This window comes from Hyla sarda, chromosome 4 (genome assembly GCF_029499605.1).
Source record: "Hyla sarda isolate aHylSar1 chromosome 4, aHylSar1.hap1, whole genome shotgun sequence".
NCBI lineage: Eukaryota > Metazoa > Chordata > Amphibia > Anura > Hylidae > Hyla > Hyla sarda.
Genome location: NC_079192.1, coordinates 19,690,215 through 19,705,054, shown reverse-complemented (window position 1 = coordinate 19,705,054; position 14,840 = coordinate 19,690,215). Strand labels below are relative to the sequence as shown.

The 14,840-nt window shown below is 43.1% G+C and overlaps 5 non-coding genes across 5 annotated transcripts; 4 read left to right on the top strand and 1 right to left on the bottom strand.

Moving 5' to 3' along the window:
• Positions 1 to 849: 849 nt before the first annotated feature.
• On the bottom strand, positions 850 to 931 carry TRNAS-UGA (transfer RNA serine (anticodon UGA)). Its single transcript has one exon. It is a non-coding gene; the product is annotated as a tRNA-Ser (tRNA).
• Positions 932 to 2,076: 1,145 nt separating this feature from the next.
• TRNAS-CGA (transfer RNA serine (anticodon CGA)) lies at positions 2,077 to 2,158 on the top strand. Its single transcript has one exon. It is a non-coding gene; the product is annotated as a tRNA-Ser (tRNA).
• Positions 2,159 to 6,068: 3,910 nt separating this feature from the next.
• TRNAT-AGU (transfer RNA threonine (anticodon AGU)) lies at positions 6,069 to 6,142 on the top strand. Its single transcript has one exon. It is a non-coding gene; the product is annotated as a tRNA-Thr (tRNA).
• A 7,188-nt stretch (positions 6,143 to 13,330) lies between these two features.
• TRNAQ-CUG (transfer RNA glutamine (anticodon CUG)) lies at positions 13,331 to 13,402 on the top strand. Its single transcript has one exon. It is a non-coding gene; the product is annotated as a tRNA-Gln (tRNA).
• A 593-nt stretch (positions 13,403 to 13,995) lies between these two features.
• On the top strand, positions 13,996 to 14,077 carry TRNAL-UAG (transfer RNA leucine (anticodon UAG)). The gene has a single exon. It is a non-coding gene; the product is annotated as a tRNA-Leu (tRNA).
• The last annotated feature ends 763 nt before the right edge of the window (positions 14,078 to 14,840 follow it).

Sequence of the window (14,840 nt, the reverse complement as noted above, 5' to 3'; positions counted from 1 at the left end):
TTTATTTTGCATGTGATGAGTTCTACTGAAGAGATCCTACAGGGATGACTTCAGCAGGTTTATTTAGTAGGACTGTGTGTTATAAGAAAAATCATATAACACATTACCTACCTGGGAACATTACTGTGGTCATTTCCTACCTATGTACTGGGGGGAATTATGGACCTACTGAGGGCTTCTACCCTATAGCAGACATTTCCTACCTACCTATTGGGTCATTACCTACTACCTACCTACTGGGGGCATTACCTACCTGGGAGCATTACTGTGGTCATTACCTACCTACACACTGGGGGCATTACAGACCTACTGGGGGCTTCTACCCTACTGCAGGCATTTCCTATCTACCTACTAGGGGCACAACCTACTACCTACATAGGAGCACTACTTACTACCTACCTACTGGGGCCCTACCTACCTAGCAGCATTACTCTGGTCATTACCTACCTACTGGAGACATTACCTAATATGGAACGGAAAACCAGCCTCATATGGGTCTGAAGATGAACAAATAAAATAGTTATGACTCTTAGAAGGCGAGGAGGAAAAAACAAAAAAGACAAAATGAAATTAACTTAAAGGGATACGAAAACAGGGATAATTTCTTCCAAAACAGCGCCACCCCTGTCCTTTGGTTGTGTGTGGTATTACATTCACTTCAATGACACCGAGCTGCCATACCACACACAACCTGAGGACGAGGTTGGCGCTGTTTTTAGAAAAAAAACAAATCTGCAGTCCAGGCCTTATGGGAGTTGTGGTTTAGCAACAACTGGTGGCAGCCTGATTAAGAAAGACTGATACAGGGATAAATTATTATTACAAAGAGAAAAGGAACTAAAAACTTAACGTAGACGGCAGGATTCGAACCTGCGCGGGGAAACCCCAATGGATTTCAAGTCCATCGCCTTAACCACTCGGCCACGACTACAGGTGCTCAGTGACTGATATGTTTTGCATGTCTTGAGTGCTATTGTAGAGATCAGGTCCCACAGGGATGACTTCAGCAGGTTTATTTAGTAGGACTGTGTGATGTAAGACAAATCATATAACACATTACCTACCTGGGAACATTACTGGGGTCATTACCTACCTACTTAGGGCTTCTAAGCTATAGCCAGCATTTCCTACCTACCTACTGGGGGCATTACCTACCTACCTGGAAGCACTACTTACTACCTACTGGGTGCATTACCTACCTGGGAGCACTACTTACAACCTACCTACTGGGGGCATTACCTACTTTGGACCACTACTTACTACCTACCTACTACCTACCTACTGGGGGCATTACCTACCTGGGAGCACCTAATATGGAAGGGAAAAACAGCCTCATATGGGTCAAAAGAGGAACATATAAAATAGTTACGGCTCTTAGAAGGCGAGGAGGAAAAAACAAAAAAGACAAATTGAACCGAGCTTAAAGGGGTTAAAGGGGCTATCAAGGGATACAAAAACTTGGCTAATTTCTTCCAAAACAGTGCCACCCCTGTCCTTCGGTTGTGTGTGGTATTACAACTTGTCTTCATTCACGTCAATGGCACTGAGCTGCAATACCACACACAACCTTAGGACAGGGTTGGCGCTGTTTTTGGGATAAAAAATCTGCCATCCGGGCCTTATGGGAAATGCAGTTTTGCAACAACTGGAGGCAGCCTGGTTCAGAAAGACCGATAAAAGAAACCGAAAAATTGACAAAGTCAGCACCAGTTGAACCGATGCGGGGAGACCCCAATGAACTAATATAGGGATACATAATTTTTTTTACTTGGAGAAAAAGCTAACGAAGTCGGCCGGTTTCAAACCTGCTCGGGGAGACCCCAAAGGATTACTAGTCCATCGCCTTAACCACTCGGCCACGACTACAGATGATCAGATGGCAATACGTTCTGCATGTGGTGAGTGCTACGGCAGAGATCAAGTCCCACAGGGAGATCTTCAGCAGGATTATTTAGTAGGACTATGTAATATAAGACAAATCATTTAACTAGAAACCATAACTATAGACTATTCCCCTCTAGTCGGCCACGTACATAGACAAAAAGTATACAACACAGGATTGGGCAGTACATGGAAGCTGTGATGGCCGAGTGGTTAAGGCGTTGGACTCGAAATCCAATGGGGTTTCCCCGCACAGGTTCAAATCCTGTTCACAGCGTAAATTTTTGAACAAAAAAATTTAACTCTAAATTTCAAAAATATTCAAAATTGTGTAAAAAAAAATTTGTTCCATCATGGTAAGAAAAATAAAAAAAAGTCATGCTCTATGTGTCCCCCCGGAGACCATTTCCCCATGAGGGTGCATGCACACCACGTTTTCACTCTACGGGTGGCGGATCTGGCTGGGGGATGGGAAAACCACGCGCTCCCGTACCCCAACCGGACTGACACCCTAATCCATTGACTTTAATGAGTCAACGTTTTGCTCCAGTCGGCTCATTTTTGACCCGTATCCAGTTTTCTGACCAGACCTCAAAATGTAGAATACTAAGTTTTGAGGTCCAGTCAGAAAAACGGATACGGGTCAAAAATGAGCCGACCGGAGTAAAACAGTGACTCATTAAAGTCAATGGATTAGGGTGTCAGTGCGGCTGGGGTACGGGAGCGCACGGTTTTCCCCTCCCACCGCAGGATCCGACACCCATAGAGTGAAAACATGGTGGGCATGCACCCTTAGGAGCCCTACCTCACAGCTGAAGGAGCCCTACCTCACAGATCCCTGATTCAGAACCCCCAAACCTATATTCGACTCACACCCATGAACTTATTTTTCGTTGATGGCCGAGTGGTCATGGTGTTGGACTTGTGATACAATGGGGTGTACCCGCACAGGTTCAAATCCTGTTCACAGTGAAAAACTTTTAAACAAAAATTTGAACTCTAAATTTAAGAACATTTTCTAAATTGTGTGGAAAAAAAGTTTTGTTTTTTTTTATACATTTTTCCTAATTTTCCATAATCTAAATGGAATTGTTTTAATTTATTTATTTTTATGTTTAAGGTTGTCAAAGGGTCTTTCAAGTTATACAGATTCTAAAGGTTCACCTATCCCTTGTTCTTCCAGAACAGGGGTCTCCAAACTGTGGGCATTCAGCTGTTGCAAAAATTACAACTCCCATGCTGGGAGTTGTAACTTTGTACACAGCTGGAGGGCCACAGTTTAGAGACCACTGATCTAGACTGGTCCGGTCATGCTGGGAGTTTTAATTTTGCAACAGCTGGAGGTCCACAGTTCTGAGACCACAGGTCTAGTCCAGGAAATGGCTGTCGGGCCATGCTAGGAGTCATAATTTTGCAACAGCTGGAGGTCCACAGTTTGGAGACCACAGGTCTAGTCCAGGAAATGGCTGTCGGGCCATGCTAGGAGTGATAATTTTGCAACAGCTGGAGGTCCACAGTTTGGAGAACACAGGTCCAGTCCAGGAAACAGCTGTCCGGCCATGCTAGAAGTGATAATTTAGCAACAGCTGGAGGTCCACAGTTTGGAGACCACAGGTCTAGTCCAGTGGCTGTCCGGCCACTTTAGGAGTCGTAATTTTGCAACAGCTGAAGGTCTACAGTTTGGAGACCACTGGTCTAGACTGGTCTAGTCCAGGAAATGGCTGTCCGGTCATGCTGGGAGTCATAATTTTGCAACAGCTGGAGGTCCAAAGTTTGGAGACCACAAGTCTAGTCCAGGAAATGGCTGTCCGGCTATGCTGGGAGCTGTAATTTTTCCAAGGCTGGAGGTCCACAGTCTGGAGACCACTGGTCCAGACCGGTCTAGTCCAGGAAAATGGCTGTCTGGCCACATTGGGAGTTGTAATGTGGAAACAGCTGGAGGCCCACAGTTTGAAGACTACAGGCCGAGATCAGACTTAACCAGTGGTTTCCAAACTGTGGCGCTCCAGCTGTTAAAAAATTACAACTCCCAGTATAGCCGTTGGCTGTCCGACCATGCTGGGAGTCGTAATTTTGCAACAGCTGGAGGTCCACAGTTTGAAGACCACAGGACGAGATCAGTCTTAACCAGTGGTTTCCAAACTGTGGCCCTCCAGCTGTTACAAAATTACAACTCCCAGTATGGCCGGACAGCCGTTGGCTGTCCGACCATGCTGGGAGTCGTAATTTTGCAACAGCTGGAGGCCCACAGTTTGAAGACCACAGGACGAGATCAGTCTTAACCAGTGGTTTCCAAACTGTGGCCCTCCAGCAGTTACAAAATTATAACTCCCAGTATGGCCGGACAGCCGTTGGCTGTCCGACCATGCTGGGAGTCATAATTTTGCAACAGCTGGAGGTCCACAGTTTGAAGACCACAGGACGAGATGAGTCTTAACCAGTGGTTTCCAAACTGTGGCCCTCCAGCAGTTACAAAATTATAACTCCCAGTATGGCCGGACAGCCGTTGGCTGTCCGACCATGCTGGGAGTCGTAATTTTGCAACAGCTGGAGGTCCACAGTTTGGGGACCACTGATCGAGACTGGTCTAGTCCTGGAAAAAAAAATAGGACTACGTTTTGTTTACATCCCTGAAGACCACAGATAGACCCCGCGTTCTTCTCCCACCTTGTTCCTCTGATATGGAAATCTTTCTTTAAGATGTAAATACCGCGGCAGGATGTCGGCTTTGTAAACTGCTGAATCAGGTCTTAAGGAGACCGGAAAAACAGGTTATCGTCTGGTTGTGAGAAGGGAACGTCAACATCCTGGTTCCATGAGTCAAGTCTCCTCCTCCCCACCAGGGGTCAGCATGGGCGGGGATGGTACAATGGTTGGGTTTGCTTAGGTTTTGTTATATACTGTCATATACATATAATACTTTATAGAGGTTTCGCCTAAAGGGGGAAAATACTGGTTCCAGAAAGTTAAACTACTTCTATGTAAATTACTTCTACATAAAAAAAAAAATCTTAATCCTTCCAGTACTTATCAGCTGCTGAATGCTCCACAGGAAGTTGTGTAGTTCTGTCCATGTTCTACCAAGGTTTTTGTCCACAGTATCAAAACAGGATAGTCACGGTCTATGGTTATTTTTCATAGTATAGTATAAAATAAGCCCAAGGACTATATATATATATATATATATATATATATATATATATATATATATGACTCGATTGATGGGGAAATTAAAAAAAATAAAAAATAAAAAAAAAGAGGCATGGCTCTCACAATATGGAAATGTAAATAATAAATATTAAAATTAAAATAAAGAAAAAAATAAGTAAATGAATAAGAAAAATGACACCCAAAAAGTTGCTGAATTTTTTTTTCTAATCCGCTTCCCATTCAATAAATAATTATTAATAATAAATGAATTGACAAAAAAAATAAAAATAAAAAAAAGATAAAAAAAAAAAAAAATAGAAATACAGAATAAATAAATGATTATGCATAAATGCTTTTCAAGAACGATAACATGCCAATTTTATAGTTAAAGTTGTACTCCGCTGCTTAGCGCTTGGAACCAACTGCTCCGAACGCTGGAGGCGGCGCCGGCAGCTCGTGACGTCATGATTTTTTTTAGTCACGCCCCCTCCCATAGACTTGCATTGAGGGGGCAGGGGGCGTGATGTCCTGATGGGGCGTGTCGCCCCATCAGGACATCACGCCCCCGCCCCCTCAATGCAAGTCTATGGGAGGGGGCGTGACTAAAAAAAAATTGGGATGTTATCGTTCTTGAAAAGCAGCGATGAATGAAAAACAAAAAATTAATTAACTCATCACTGTCCTGAGGATGAAGATTGTTGTGTTCAAAAAGATTTAGTACATTTGATGAGATTGGGTATTTTTTCGGTGTACCCTGTGTCTAGAGAAGTGTCAATAGGTTCGTCATAAACTGATTTAAGTATGACTTTTCCAAAAATATGCATATTTTTTAAATCCTTATTTTTTGGGGATTCGCGCTCAGCTTTCCAAGGAGACTGTGCAGAAACAAAGGGGGTAACGCTTTTCTTTCCTTTTAGTAATTGGTGAGGGTCTCAGCATCGGGACCCAAAATCTGTCAAGATCACTACAAAGTCAGATGACCTGTAAGATTTTATCATTTTGCTCATTAGACGGAAAAGTTTAACTGTTTGTTATCTGGTGCTGTGGCTTAGTTGGTTAAAGCGCCTGTCTAGTAAACAGGAGATCCTGAGTTCGAATCTCAGCAGTGCCTTGTACTTTTCTTACAGTCTCTTCCAGGTTTTTCTATATCATTATAAGTAAATTTATGTCCAGACAAGAACAAATCAATCAAAACAAGGCCAGATATACACTCTCTGGACACTTTATTAGGTACACCTTGATAGTATCAGGTTTGACCTCCTTTTGCATTCATTTTCATGACATTTTTTCTACAAGGTTCTAAAAACATTACTATCTGGATATTTTCTCTCTTTTTCGGACCGTTCTCTGTAAACCCTGACCGACCCGTCTGGCACCAACAACGTCACTTAAAGGGGTATTCCAGGAATTTTTTTTATTTGACTATGCTACAGGGGCTGTAAAGTTAGTGTAGTCCATAATATAGTGTCTGTACCTGTGTGTGACGGTTTTCTCACAATTCTTCTGTGATTTTCACCCCATTATTTATTTTTAACAGCAAACAAAATGACTGTTGTCTCAGATTTTTCCCAGCTTGCAATGCGGCCGAGACCTGACATCACTAGTCAGCTGATGACAGGGAGCCTGTCTGCTTCAATGGGTGGAGGGATCGCTTGGTGGGAGAGAGATCAATCTGCAACAGCTGGAGGCACCCTGATTGAAAACCACACTCATTTGAATGGATGCAGCTCATTTATGTTTCAATGGGTGGGGGGGCTGATGTGTGGGAGGGAGGAAAATGGAATTGTGGGATTTGTAGTAAAAAAAAGAAAAGTCAAACAGGAAATACAAGTTCACAAAAAGCTAGCCACAGTGTTATGGTAATCTCACAACATAGCCTTTTAGCCCCAAGACAAGCGCAGATCCTTCCTAAGCATGTCCATTACTGCCTGCCAGGTACATACTAAAATCACATTATGGTGGAGAACCCATTTAAATCCCCATTTTTCCTCATTCTGATGCTCGGTTTGAACTTCAGCAACTTGTCTTGACCTCGTCTACATGCCTAAATGCATTGAGTTGCTGCCGTGTGATCAACTGATTAGCTATTTGTGTTGACAAGGAATTGAAGAGGTGTACCTAATAAAGTGGCCTGTAGATAAGACTGTATGCGTTTTGGGATGAAGATTATTATTTTGGCTTCTAAGTGTCCATCGGAATTAAAGGGGTACTCCGGTGAAAACTTTTTTTTTTTTTTTTTTTTAATTAACTGGTGCCAGAAAGTTAAACAGATCTGTAAATTACTTCTATTAAAAATCTTTTATCTTCCAGTACTTATTAGCAGCTGTATGCTACAGAGGAAATTCTTTGCTTTTTGAATTTCTTTTTTGTCTTGTCCACAGTGCTCTCTTCTGTGCCAGGAACTGTCCAGAGCAGCATAGGTTTGCTATGGGGATTTTTTCCTGCTCTGGAAAGTTCCTAATACGGGCATCAGGTGTCAGCAGAGAGCACTGTGGACAAAACAAAAAAGAAATTCTAAAAACAAAGAATTTCCTCTGTAGCATACAGCTGCTAAAAAGTACTGGAAGGGTAAAGATTTTTTAATAGAAGTAATTTACAAATCTGTTTAACTTTCTTGCACCAGTTGATAAAAAAAAAAAAATGTTTTCCACCGGAGTACCCCTTTAACACCAGAATACGCCATCACTCTGATTATTACGGATTTTCACCACCACCTAACCAGATGTTCCTCTCTCCTCACTACTACTACATCTCACATTCGTACGGTTTATCTATGGTGCGTTCCGGCTCATCATGACCGTATCTAATACACTCAAGCCCTATCTTCTTATTTGCATTCAAGAGGCACTCCGCCCCTAGACATCTTATCCCCTATTCAAAGGCTGTGACACCCCAGATATAAGGTGCATGGAGCAAGCTTCGGGTCAACTGGCGTGATGTCCCATTGACTTAAAGGAGTACTCCGCCCCTAGAGCGTCAGGTGCAGCATCGGAGAGGCTTGTGACATCATGGCCACGCCCCCTCAATGCAAGTCTATGGGAGGGACGTGAAGGCCTTTGGAAAAAAAAAGGCCTGTTTTTTTTTATCCGGGAATACCCCTTTAGGGTCTCTTCACACTTACAGTATTCTGCACTGATTTGATGCGCAGGATTTCAAGCTGTGATCGGTCATTCAGTTTACATTGTAATCTGCAGCAGAAAATCCTGCACGTTAATTCTGCGCAGAATACTGTACATGTGAATGCACCATTAAAGGGGTACTCCGAAGCTAAGACATCTTATCCCCTATCCAAAGGATAGGGGATAAGGTGCCTGATCGCGGGGACCCCCGTGATCTTGCACGCAGCACCCCGTTACCATCAGTCCACGGAGCGTGTTCACTCCGGGTCTGATGACTGACGATCACAGGGCCAGTGCATTGTGATGTCACGGCTCCGCCCCCGTGTGATGTCACACTCCACCCCCTCAATGCAAGCCTATCATTGTTGTAATGATATTCACATTAGTAGAATAGGAAACAAGAATATAATTTTATAGGATTAAACTCAGATCGCTGGATTCAGAGTCCAGAGCGCTAACCATTACACCATGGAACAGCTTGTTGGTAAGACAAACAAAAGGTGGAGGAGCTGAAAAAACATCAAAAATGTTTAGGGTTTTGCTGATACATATTGGCCCTGATTTACTATTGTAAACCCGACCTGTTTTGGGGGGGTTGTTGTGCACCAGAATTTGGTGCATTGTGTCACTAATTGTGTCTGCGCCAGAACAAAAGGAAAAACCCGACCATCTCTCATTATACTCAGAAAGCCTGAAAAATCTGTGTGACCGCCGTGAAAAGGAGCGTGTCCCCAACAGTTTAAAAAAATCCCAACATATTTACTAAGGTTTCCACAGAAAATGTGGTGGATTCCGACAGCTGGGACCCCCAACAATCCCCCCCCCCCTTTGTTGCATACAGGGCCCCATGAACTCAGGCCTGGTGCAAGGATTTTTGCCACCCTAAGCAAAAGCTCCTACCGGTATATAGAGGCGCGTGTAATGTTGGATGGATCTGACCTTAGTGATCGTCCCTGTCTGCCTCAGAAGTGGCGCTACGCTCCTCCAGCAGGCTGAAAAATGCTGATTGTTATAGTGGGGTGGGGGTAGCATGGCAGGGTTTTGCTTGGTGGGCAGATGCTGGCTAACTTTATTGCAGCTGATCCTACAATAAAGTTCTGTTTTGTCCTTTTCTTACAGTCTCTATAAGGTTTTTCTATATCATTATAAGTAAATATCTGTTCAAGCAAAATGGGGCCACACAGCAAAAGACCATTATACAGTAGGATTTCCCAATAGCGAGAGAGATGTCCCCTTATGGGAAAAAAGGTTTAAAAGTCTTTCTATACTGTACTCGCTCCAGAGTGTAATTACCTAAAAAACATGATAAAAATCATTATTGCTGTAGAATCTCCCTTATCAACCCCCCTGTACCATTTCATCCCCCCCTTATACACTGTGCCACCTTATTCCCTGTGTGCCAAATCATCCCCTTCACCCCCTGTGCCTGCCACATTCTTAATATACTTATCATTGTCCTTCTCAATGTCCTTCTTATTGTCCTTCTCATTGTTCTTTTCAGACCCCCCCCCCCCCCCATTGTCCTTCTGACCGGTCTCCAAGTCTTCTGAATGAATTGCCTGAATGAGTATTGGTACTTTTTTTTTTCATGGCTAAAGCTGATGCCATCTTCCACATTTAATGAAAAATGAGCCTTGCCAAGAAATATATAGTTCTAAATGTGTAAAAAATTATCAAAAAGTCCAATCTAAACATGGTACTAATAAGGATCACTGCACAAAAAAAATTATTCCTTATACAGCCCCATATCTATCTATCTATATGTGGTATCCCGGTACCGTATTGCATACAGTACCTTGGTTAGGGGTCCCCAAAGTCAGAGTCTCTAGTAACTGTGGGGTTCCGCTTCTTTAGTCATCCCCTAGTCACCCCTCATATAGTTAATATATTTCTAAAATAAATGTAAATACTGTATAGAAAGTGTAAACTTACCTTGCATAGCGTCGCAGGGCCTGCGGGTCATGTGACTGTGGTTTAGCCTCTATGGTAGGTAAAAGGACCTTTGGAGGTTCTGGGTGATGTAATACCCACAATGCCTTGTAAAGCTGATTGACAGATGGTGAGGACCAATCCTAAAACGGCCAGCCCCTGCCCATATAAGGGAGCTGCAGCCAATAGACGCGCTCTTGCTCTCTTGTTCCTGCGCTGCAAAGCAAGCAGCATCTCTTTGCTCTTGGATTCCGGATCGTTGGAGAGTCAAGATCTGCGCAACTTACAACGACAAATACTAGGCCCCAGCCTGCCGGCCTCGGCCTGAAGCTAAACAGTGAGTTCTTACAACTTCCCCGCTTATGCTAGTGAGACCTCTGGACCTAAACATAACCCTAAATCCAGCAGATCTGCGCATAGTAAATCCTTCTAAGCTAAAGAACTTACAAAAGTCCCAACCATACGTCAATCTCAGCTAAGCTGTATATAGACTCTGTTATAAAGACTGTTCCTGTATTCGCATGTTACAGAAAATCTTCAGTAAAGTTTACGTAAGTTTTCAGCAGAGCTCTGGTTGTGGACAATACTTTATTCTCCATCTACCTATCGCTCTTGGGAAGGGTGGCGATAGGTCAAGCCATACAGCATTTAACCCTCACCCTGGCGTCACGACTGACAAGAGTTAATTATAACCGTGATATAACTCACAGCAACATCCCAACTGTCATACAACCCCCAAGGCACTATATATGTGTATATATATATATATATATATATATATATATATATATATATATATATATATATGAGTTATAGGGGTCAAAAGAGGACAATTTTATGCAAACTCATTTTCTTACAAAAAGTGAGTAATTTTTTAAAGTAGTAAAATTAAACAAAACCTATATCAATGGGGTATTGTCGTAATGATATTCACATCAGTAGAATGGGAAACAACACTACAACACAGTTTGGGGAACCTCCTTATAGGTTCGATATTCAGCAAAAATGTGGTGCACTGAAATGCCCAATTTTGTGCTGCTCTTGGGGACAGTAAGATTTACGCAAAGATAAACCTGTAATAATTGTGGGAGGAAGAATATCATTTTATAGGATTAGAGGAAAAGTCCCACCGAGATTTGAACTCGGATTGCTGGATTCAGGGTCCAGAGTGCTAACCATTAAACCATGGAACCCCACTGGAGGGCTAATTATTAGGGTATGTCTAAGACAAACGAAAGGTGGAGGAGCTGAAACAACTTAAAAAATGTTTAGGTTTTTTGCTGATACATATTGGCCCTGATTTACTATTGTAAACCCGACCTGTTTGGGGCGGGGGGGGGGGGGGGGGGTTGTGCACCAGAATTTGGTGCATTGGGCCACAAATTGTGTCTGCGCCAGAAAAAAGTAAAAACCCGACCAACTCTCATTTTACTCAGAAGCCTGAAAAATCTGTGTGACGGCCGTGAAAAGGAGCGTGTCCCCAACAGTTAAAAAAGATCCCAACATATTTACTAAGGTTTCCACAGAAAATGTGGTGGATTCCGACAGCAGGGACCCCCAACAATCCCCCCCCCCCTTTGTTGCATACAGGGCCCCATGAACTCAGGCCTGGTGCAAGGATTTTTGCCACCCTAAGCAAAAGCTCCTCCCGGTATATAGAGGCGCTCGTAATGTTGGACGGATCTGACCTTAGTGATCGTCCCTGTCTGCCTCAGAAGTGACGCTGCGCTCCTCCAGCAGGCTGAAAAATGCTGATTGTTATAGTGGGGTGGGGGTAGCATGGCGAGGTTATGTTTGATGGGCGGATGATGGCTAACTTTGTTGCAGCTGATAGAGCGGCACCCCCATCAAGAGGGTGCTCTAAGCGGCTGCCTATTTTGCCTATGGGCAGAACTGGCAATGCATCAACTTACCCATCCTTGGCACGTTCCGGCTCCCACTTTCCTGGACAAGAGCAGGACATCACTGCTGTCGGAGATTGGCTGAACGGGCTGTCACTTGCGCTTGTCAGGTGCCAGGGGCAGGTAAGTAAGTAAACGGTGACACCTAAAGAGTATTGCAAGGGTTCAAGCTGTCGGCCCCCCCCCCCCCCCCCCGATCAGACACATCTGCTATCCTGTGGATGGGGGATAAGTTCAGTTCTTTAGAATCCCCCTTTAATGACACTAACACTTTAAATTAAATAAAAAGTCAGGTCTCGGCCGCATTGCAAGCTGGGAAAAATCTGAGACAACAGTCATTCTGTATGCTGATAAAAATAAATATTGGGGTGAAAATCACAGAATAATTGTGAGAAGCCGTCACACACAGGTACAGACACTATATTATGGACTACACTAACTTTACAGCCCCTGTAGCATAGTCAAATAAAATTAAAATCCTGGAATACCCCTTTAAGGTTAGCGGTATAGAGAGAGTCCGTTCACCTCGGCGAGGAGGTGATTGGAGTCAGGTAGTGTTCTGACGGGAAGCATTCTGGACTTTGTCTCTGGACACTAGCTTCCCGTCTGGGTTAAATTATAAACATGATTTGTCTTATATATATTGAAGCTCCTTTTATATCTATCATATTCTGATTGCATGTTCATTGGGTGCGCTATTGTCTAGGTGTGCATATACCTGTATTACGTTTATTTTGGAATCCTATATGTTTGCATATTATAATTTCTGCCAATTTCTTTCCTCCCCCCCTTTTTTCCCCTCCTTTTCTCAATCCTTGTCTCCTTCCCTCTCGTCCCCTTCCCTCACATAATCTCTGATCCTCCCAAGACCTCTGCCTCCCTTCATCTGCACCTCACACAACCATCTCCAATACTTATCCCATGCTTCCCCCATACACCGAAATTCTCTACCCCGACACATCCGGCTCTCCCGACCCCTCGTGACTTCTTGCCCGCCCCCTTGCGACGTCTCGCCCGCCCCCTCAATGAAAGTCTATGGGAAGGGGTGCGACCGCTGTCCCGCCCCCTTCCGATAGACTTTGGTCTAGACGGGTGTGGCGTCACGTTGGGGCGGGCGAGAAGTCACGAGGGGGTCAGGCGTGGCATCATGCCCGGCGGCCGCGAACACGGAAGCCCGCACACAGCGTTCGGAGTAATGAACTTCTGGACGCTGTGAGCGGAGCTCCGAAAGTCAGGGCAGCGCACAACCCCTTTAACCCTTATGGAATGTATCATATGTGTCCTGGAACCAAGGGAGCAACAAAAACAAATGTCCAACCTAGAGATTCCCTAATTTCTTCAGACCTGTATGGTTCCATGGTGTAATGGTTAGCACTCTGGACTCTGAATCCAGCGATCCGAGTTCAAATCTCGGTGGGACCTTTCCTCTTTTATTCTTGCTGTTTCAATCCTATAAAATAAATAATCTTTCTCCCAAAACGGTTAAAGACTTGGCTATAGGCCACTTTATTTAAGTGACTGTGAATGTGACATGGTTGTTGGTGCCGGTGTGAGTATTATTCACAAAATGCTGATCTCATTGGATTTTCACGCACAACCACCTCTGGGGTTTACAGAGAATGGTCCAAAAAAGAGAGAAACTATCCAATGAGGAATATTTCCAGCACCTTGTAGAAAAAATGTCATTAAAAATTTATGCAAAAGTGGGGCCAACCGGGTACTAGCAAGGTGTACCTAATAAAGTGCCCAGAGTGTATATTTGGCCCTGTCTTGTTTGATTTGTTCTTATTTGAACAGATATTTACTTATAATGATATAGAAAAACCTCGAAAGGTGTTATGATGCTAGTAGTGATGATTTTGTTAACTTTATTGCAATTGGGTAGAATTTTTTTTTTTTTAAATTATAACTAAATTAACACACTATTGCAGGTATTTCATAAAAACATTGCTCTATTCCAAGATTTTTCATGCAAACATGATTGCTGGACTCTCCAAGCAAGTATCACTATACAAGGTAGTGTGGCCGAGCGGTCTAAGGCGCTGGATTTAGGCTCCAGTCTCTCTGGAGGCGTGGGTTCGAATCCCATCACTGCCAGTGTTTTTCTGTTTGTTACTTTATTTTATTTTTTTGTTAATTGTGAATTACTATATTTTCTCCCCCATAAGACTTGTGAAGATTTCCCAAAGTAGCTCACACCAGATTTAGCATATGTCTATTTGAAAGCTATAAAGTATATTTTTGTTTATTTATTCAAGTCATTTTTGTCAACTTTTTTTTTTTCTGGTGTACGTAGATCTGTTTCTGTAATTTTTATAGCGAAAATGTTGAAAAATATATCTTAAATATGTTTTTCATATGATTTTTATTATTTCTTTATTTTGATTTCTTTTAGTTTTCTCTTTTTTTTATTATTAGTGTGGCTAAAATAAGAAAAAAAAAAGGTTCCATTACAGACGGAAAATTTGAGAGGAAATGTGTTATGTTTTTTATTATGTACAGGTCATTTGTCTGAATTTGTTGTAGGGACCATATATACCCTTGAGATATGTTCATACATTTGGCAATTTTTAAACACAACATGTGAACACAGACTTACACCTAATTTTCATAACTGTAGAATCAGGGCTGGTCAGGTCCTTTGGGCCGAAATATGTAGTCATGCTTCAGATACTTGAAGGGGTTATCTAGTATTAGAAGAATGCAAAAACAGCACCACTCCTGTCCACAGGTTGTGTCTGGTATCACAGCTCAGCTTCATTGAGGGAGTCTCTCCAGCCACCCTGTAAGTAGTCCCCTGGGCTGGAGTTATACTTACCAGATCCTGTCGCTCCGGCCATAGTGACGTCCCCTTGGCTTG